General features: G+C 43.7%; 1 pseudogene; it reads left to right on the forward strand.

Moving 5' to 3' along the window:
* Positions 1-5,294: 5,294 nt before the first annotated feature.
* On the forward strand, positions 5,295-6,233 carry LOC142072402 (olfactory receptor-like protein COR4; annotated as a pseudogene).
* Positions 6,234-7,014: the final 781 nt, after the last annotated feature.

The raw sequence follows: 7,014 nt of genomic DNA on the forward strand, positions 1-7,014 counted from the left end.
CATTTGACATTCATCTCCACTGTACCCCACAACATACGAACACACATAGTGCTCACTGCACACCAAGCACATACACACACACTCAGATTATGACCAGTAAACACACAGAGAGAGTGTCCACTACACAGAACACACACATTGCCCACTGCATACAAGACACTCAATGCCAGCTGTACACCAAAGACACACACACAGCCTGACACTGAGCTCAATGAGAATGCAGAATAATCTCTACTGGGAAGCTGGGACAGCTGCAATATTTCCAACTCTCCTGAACAAAAAGAATCTCCCTGGCAGGGAGAGAGGACTAGATTTCCCAACCGGTCAGAAGCATATTTTCACAAAGCATATGGAGTGCAATGTCACACAGAGCTTTGCCCAGCACTGGACAGAAGGCGAAATTGAACCTGGATCTCCCACCTCAGAGGTGAATGCCCCAACTCTTGGGCTAAAAATTCCAAAGGGAAGGCCCACCACCGCCTCCTGTAGTGGCTGCTTTGTGACCGGCATCTAAGTCTTCCCCCTGCACACACACAGTGCTTTGGCACAAAGCTATTAGGCATATTTGTAACACATTTGTGAATGGTTTCAGGTCAATCCAAATGGTATTGTTTTTGACAATAAATGATTAGTCCAGAAGAAATTCACTCATTTCTAGACACATTTTGTCCCAACCCTGGGAAATTACTTAAAGAGATGTTTGGAGAGGTGAACAACAAATAAAGTTGAATACAGTCCACTCAGGTTTTTTTCATGGTAAAATGACCTCACGGGAGAGACAGCGATCCAGGCCAGCTGATGATCTGCCCGTCTGTGTTCCATTTCCACAAGGAAAGACATGGCAACAACATTAATTGCATGTGCTGTGCATACCGGTTTTTCTGGGAGCAATGATGCTCCAGGGATCAAATCTCAAAGTCATCAAAGCCAAATTTAACCTCTTCTGGCCAAGGAAGTAGTTCCAGAGGTATTAAGGGTAACATCGGTGTGGTTAGCAAACAGGGAAAGATTTGACTCTGAATTTACGGTTCAGAGCAGGTACTGCTTCCATCCCTCTTAACTGCTTGTAAGTGAAGGGAGAAAAAAGAAAGAGGTACCACCAAGTCATGGGGAAACAAGTCAGTTTCAGAGGATTTCAGCCTTTAATTGAAATGACATTCATGGGAGGGGAAGGAAGGAATTATGCTGAGAGTAAAAATTTCTGAACAGATTTACCCATCAAAAGAAGGTAAGAGCTTTACAAGGGAGGGAGAAGAGCGATGGAACAGGAGAGAAAAATCGCTTTAATGGGAAGGGGGAAACCCCCCCATCAAGTCAGGGAATGTCGATACTAAGGCCATTACATTGACTCAGCTATGGTGTGCATCAGCGCCACAGTGTAGATGCTTTCCACAGTCATGGAATGTTTTTTCCTTCAATGTAGTGAATCCATGTCCCCAAGAGACAATAGGTAGGTCAATGGAAGAATTATGCTGAGGGTCAGTACAACCTAACTACGTTGAACATGGTACGAAATGTTTCTCAGCCCTGTGCGACAGAGCTCGGTTGATCTAATTTTTAAGCATAAACCAGGCCTCAGAGAAGCTACCAATGGAAAAGACCAGTAGGGAATTCCAGTTCTATCTCCTTGCCAGGGCAGCAGAATCCGCTTCGGTTCTCTTTGTTCAGGCAAGTTGGAAATATTGCAGCTGTCCCAGCTTCCCAGTAGAGATTATTCTGTATTCTGATTGAGCTCAGTGTCACGTTGTATGTGTGTGTGTTTGGTGTTCATCAGGCATTCTGTGTGTTCGTGTTGTGGGGGTTACAGTGAAGCTGAATATCAAGTGTTGGCAGATGTGTGTCCCTTACCCTGCCCAGTGCTCTGGAAGGCGTCTCCCCTCCTCCCAGTGCAGGGTTTCTTGTGTGATCATAGACTCATAGGACTGGAAGGGAAATGAGAGGTCATCTATTCCCCTCCCCTGCACTCACACCAGAACTGAGTATTCTCTGGACCATCCCTGACAGATGTTAATAAATACTCTGGGTTAATTCATCAGTAAAAAGTGATTTTATTAAATACAGAAAGTAGAATTGAAGTGGTTCCAAGTAATAACAGACAGAAGAAAATGAATTTCCAAACAAAATAAAATAAAACACGTCAGTCTAAACCTAATACAGTAAAAAACTAAATGCAGGTAAATGTCACCCTCAAAGATGTTGCAATAAGCCTCTCTTACAGACTACACTTCCTCCTTGTCTGGGTCCAGCAATCAATCACACCCCTGTAGTTACTGTCCTTTTTCCCAGTTTCTTTCAGGCATCTCCTTGGGGTAGAAAGACGACATTTTGTGACAGCTGAAGACAAAATCGAGGGGTTTTCACAGGGGGTTATATACTCTCTCTCTCTCGTGGGTGGAAACCCCTTCCCGTCTCCTCTGCAGAATACAGCTCCAAGATGGAGTTTTGGAGCCACATGGCAAGTCACATGTCCATGCATGACTCGGTTACTTACAGGCTGATGCCACATTCCCAGGAAAGCTCACATGTGGATTGGCGTCTCTCAAAGGTCATTGTTAGTTTAAGTGTTTCTTGATTGGGCACTTACAGAGAATAGTCTTTTCTCAAGAAGCTGACCAACTGCTTCACTGAGGCTACTTAAACTCAAACAAGTAAATAGCCAATATTCATAACTTCGAATAAATAATGATACATGCATGCAAACAGTAGATCATAAGCTTTGACGAGATATGTAACATGGTCTACCTAGCATAAAACATATTCCAGATATGTCATATTTACAGCCATGAGCCTATTTCTATAAAGAATTATGGGGTGCAATGTCACACTCTGTTTCACGGACTATAAACTACAGGAAATAAATAAAATTAACAAAAGAATCAGAAGGGAGCTGGCCTGCTCGGAGATACTTTGTGGCAGCATTTGTAGAGATGCTGCAGAGATATTGAGTGTTAACCACCAGTTTGGGGAGCATCCTCCTTTTTGCAGCCTGCCCTGACCATGGTGTTTTCAGTGAGGACTGCCCCAGGCACCTCCGGGTCACAGGAGGCAGAAAGGCAGGAGGAGGAGTTATGAGCATGACTCCTAGAGGAAGTAGGGGCAGAGTGTTTCCTGGGCACAGACTTGGAGTAACAGACTTTGGAGTTTCTGAATACAGAGAAAGCCAATGGATTATACTAAAGAATATAGCTGACTTGGAACATCAAGTTTTTCTCCTAATACAAACATTTGCACCTGTTTCCCGGAAGAGAAAAACTCTATGTAGAAGGATGTTCCCTTCTGCTTTTTCCTCACCTTTTTGGGCTACCTTTGTTTCTCTTCCTGCTTAATGACTCTGGTTACTGTTTAGATACAAAATTAAGCAGATCACACATTTCTTTGATTAAGACAGACCAGTTTGCCGGCCTCAGTTTGGAACTTGTATGAATAACAGTGTAATCTTATATCTTCACATACATTATAAAAGAAAATGTATAAATATTTGTGATGAGAGCATGACTATTTCTATTGACTTATTTATCATGTTAAATTGAGCTCTGTGTGCAGATAATATGCATGCAAGAGGGATAGTTTTGTGAACTGCAGAAGTCCGAAGCACGCTGTGGTGTCTTCCTGAGGTCCTCTGGTCATCATGTGGTCTCCATTAAGCCAAATGAGTGAATCTATTTTTCCTACTTTGGGGAGTAACCTAGAAATGGAAGGATGTAGGATACCATGGTGATTGGCATGCCATAAATAGCTAGATAATCTGGAGTACTCTTACATACCTTACACATTTTACATTTCACGTAGTGGGGCCAGGACAATGAGGTGATTCTGAAAACAGGAATGGCAGTGAAGATATCAGCTATGGCTGCAAATAATTAGTATGTTTCACCTGTATCTAACTTTCAGTTCCTTTGATTCCAAATGTGTTGCTAAGGCTGGTTGAAAATTTTTCTTGAGAAGATTTTGATAGGAAATTGGATTTTCAATTCAACTATTTTTTCCATGAAATTATTTTTTCCCTGGAAATGATCAGCTTTCCATCCAAAAAGCCAAACTTCCCTCCTCTTTAAACCATGGCTGTGGGACTCTGATGATCTTCCAGGGCCGTTCAGCAAGAGGAGAGACCATCATGCATCATGGGGGATGTAGTCCAGCATGGGAGCCTGGCCCATGCAAGAGATTGGTGGTGTGTGATATCTGAGGCACCCCATGGTATATCTGAGTTGAAATATTAAGTTTTTAGCAAAAAGATTTTGGTCTCCAGAAAAAAAAAATTCCTTTATGGATCAGCTCTATGCAGTACCCAGCTTGCACTGAAAACAGCAGGATGAAATATACCCCAAACCTGATACTCTGTAACTCTGGTAGATATTGCGTCATTTAATAACACAGTAAGAAAGAGTAGGTCAAATTAATCCCCAGGGCACCAATTACACCGAGGATGGCTTTGGTTTACTGAATTCATTAATTATGTCTTTTGGCTCTCTGAGCTCAAGTATTCCCAGTTGCTTCAAGAATCATGTCCCATAGATCACACATCTCAGTGTAAAACTTCCCGAATGCTCCAAATTGACAGTTTCTATCAATGGGGAAATTCCACCACATCTCTCTCTCTCTTCTCAGCAGGTACGTGCTATTGTCCGGAATTAGAGTCACAGACACAAACACGCAGACACCATGGGGTTCAGCAGCTATTGAATTCCAGACCTCCAGCACCGAATGCCTCAGCCCCAACTCCGACCCCTCCAGCTAAAGGAGGAACCTCCTTGGTTGGAAAAAATAGGCAATTACCTAGTCACTGAAGCCAGGGCTTCCCATGATAACTCTAGGTTTTCATACAGGCTCAAGTAAATACCAAAAGATTAACTAGCACAGTAGGCAACTTTAACCCAAATTGACATGCTAAACCACAGAGCTCCCCTTACCCAAAGAGGGTGGAAAGATTGACACTCCTTTACTCTCACCCCTTCTTTAGCTAAGGAATAATCTCTTCAGACTGATTCTCCAACAGCAGAGTCACAGGTCACTGTTTTGTGTTCTGATGAGTGAACGGGAGTATTTGTGTGGGGGGCATGATTAACCTGCGTGTCATTGTATATGCACAGCATGTGCATTTTATTGAACACCTGGAATGACCCTCTGTGAACACCTGGCTCTATGGACGAAGCCCTTCCTTGAGCGGGTACTGATGTCCATTAAGAAATTGTTCTCCATTTATCTTCACTTACCTCATTACAGAGAAGGGACAGGTTTTTCTCACCATCCACCTAACCACATCTCTGTAGCTGCCAGATCTCTGTTCAGAGGAGATGGAAGAGGGAAATCACTTGGATGTGACTGAGTTCATTCTCTCAGGATTGACAGATCGTCCAGAGCTGCAGGTCCCCCTCTTTGTGGTGTTCCTACTGATTTATGGTGTCACACTGCTGGGGAATGGGGGGATGATCTTGTTAATAACAATTGATACCCGACTCCACACCCCCATGTACATTTTCCTCAGGAATTTGTCCTTCTGTGACCTCTGTCTTTCCTTGATAATTTCCCCTAAGATGCTGTTGAATTTCTTAGCCGAGAGTAAAAACATTTCTTACACTGCCTGCGCTGTGCAACTGTATCTCTCTATCGTTTTTGCAGATGCTGAGTGCCTCTTGCTGGCTGTGATGGCGTATGACCGTTATGTGGCCATCTGTAACCCACTGCTCTATGCGGTCATCATGTCCAGGCAGCTTTGTAATCAGCTAGTGTCTGGGGTGTACGCTCTGGGGGTGGTGAATTCAATGATACACACGTGTTGTACATTTCGGCTGTAATTCTGCAGCTCCAACATCATCAATCATTTCTTCTGTGACATCCCACCATTGTTGGTGCTCTCCTGTTCTGATACCCGCATCAATGAGATTTTGGTCTTTGCTTTTACATGCTGCATTCAAGTGATCAGCTTTCTGACTGTCCTCCTCTCCTTTATCTATATCATCTCCACCATCCTGAAGATCCGCTCCGCTGAGGGTCGACACAAAGCCTTCTCCACCTGCACTTTCCACTTGTCTTCTGTGGCCCTGTATTTTGGCACCCTCCTCTTCATATATTTACGTCCCACCTCCAGCTATTCCATGGACACAGACAAAGTGGCCTCAGTGTTTTACATGCTGGTGATCCCCATGTTGAACCCCCTCTTCTACAGCCTGAGAAACACAGAGGTGAAGGATTCCCTGAGGAAAGCAATGAACAAACTCCTCATCAAATCTTGAATCTGTTTAACTGTGTACTGGTTTAGTGCTGGGGAGTGGAAACAGGTGAATTCAATTCACAGACAATTGTAATGTAATTTTGCAGAGCCCGTGGTAGTATTGTTCATTATTGTATTGTTATTATTCTTAATTTGTTTATATTCCAACAAGGTCCGCAGACCACAGCTGAAATCAGTGGACAGAACACAGGGCCAGAAAGAGAGAATGATTTTATAAGCTGGTGCTAGGGGCATCCACCTAGAGTGTGAGATGCTCAATTGCAAGTCTCTTTTCCAAGGGTTATTTAATTAGTTATCCACAGCTGAACAACTTTGAAAGACGAGAGCAGCCCAGACTGGAATAGCACCAAGAGCTCAGGGGCTGGGATGCTTTCTGGAAATGAAGGAAACCCAAGTCCAGAGTGTGACAGATTCGGTCACAGAGACCCTCATTGGGACTGTCACCTCATGTGCTGAAATTACCTATGAGCCCATTTTCCCTTACAGCCTGGTCCCCCAGAACCCTGAGTTTTTGAGCAGACATGCTAGCCTGGTGCAACACAGACTGAGGGTCTGGGCCACACCCCTAAAACTGCAGATCTAGACTGAAACCAGTTCAGCAGGATACCTGGCTCCAGCACACAGACACCCAGCTCCCAATGGGATCTAAACCCCAAATGAATCCATTTTACTCTGTATAAAGGTTATACAGGGTAAAATGACAAATGTTTGCCCTCTATATCACTGTAAGAGAGATATGTACAGCTGTTTGCCCCCCAGGTAACAAATACTTGCACTGAGTT

Source organism: Caretta caretta, chromosome 6 (genome assembly GCF_965140235.1).
Source record: "Caretta caretta isolate rCarCar2 chromosome 6, rCarCar1.hap1, whole genome shotgun sequence".
In the NCBI taxonomy this organism is placed as follows: Eukaryota; Metazoa; Chordata; order Testudines; family Cheloniidae; genus Caretta; species Caretta caretta.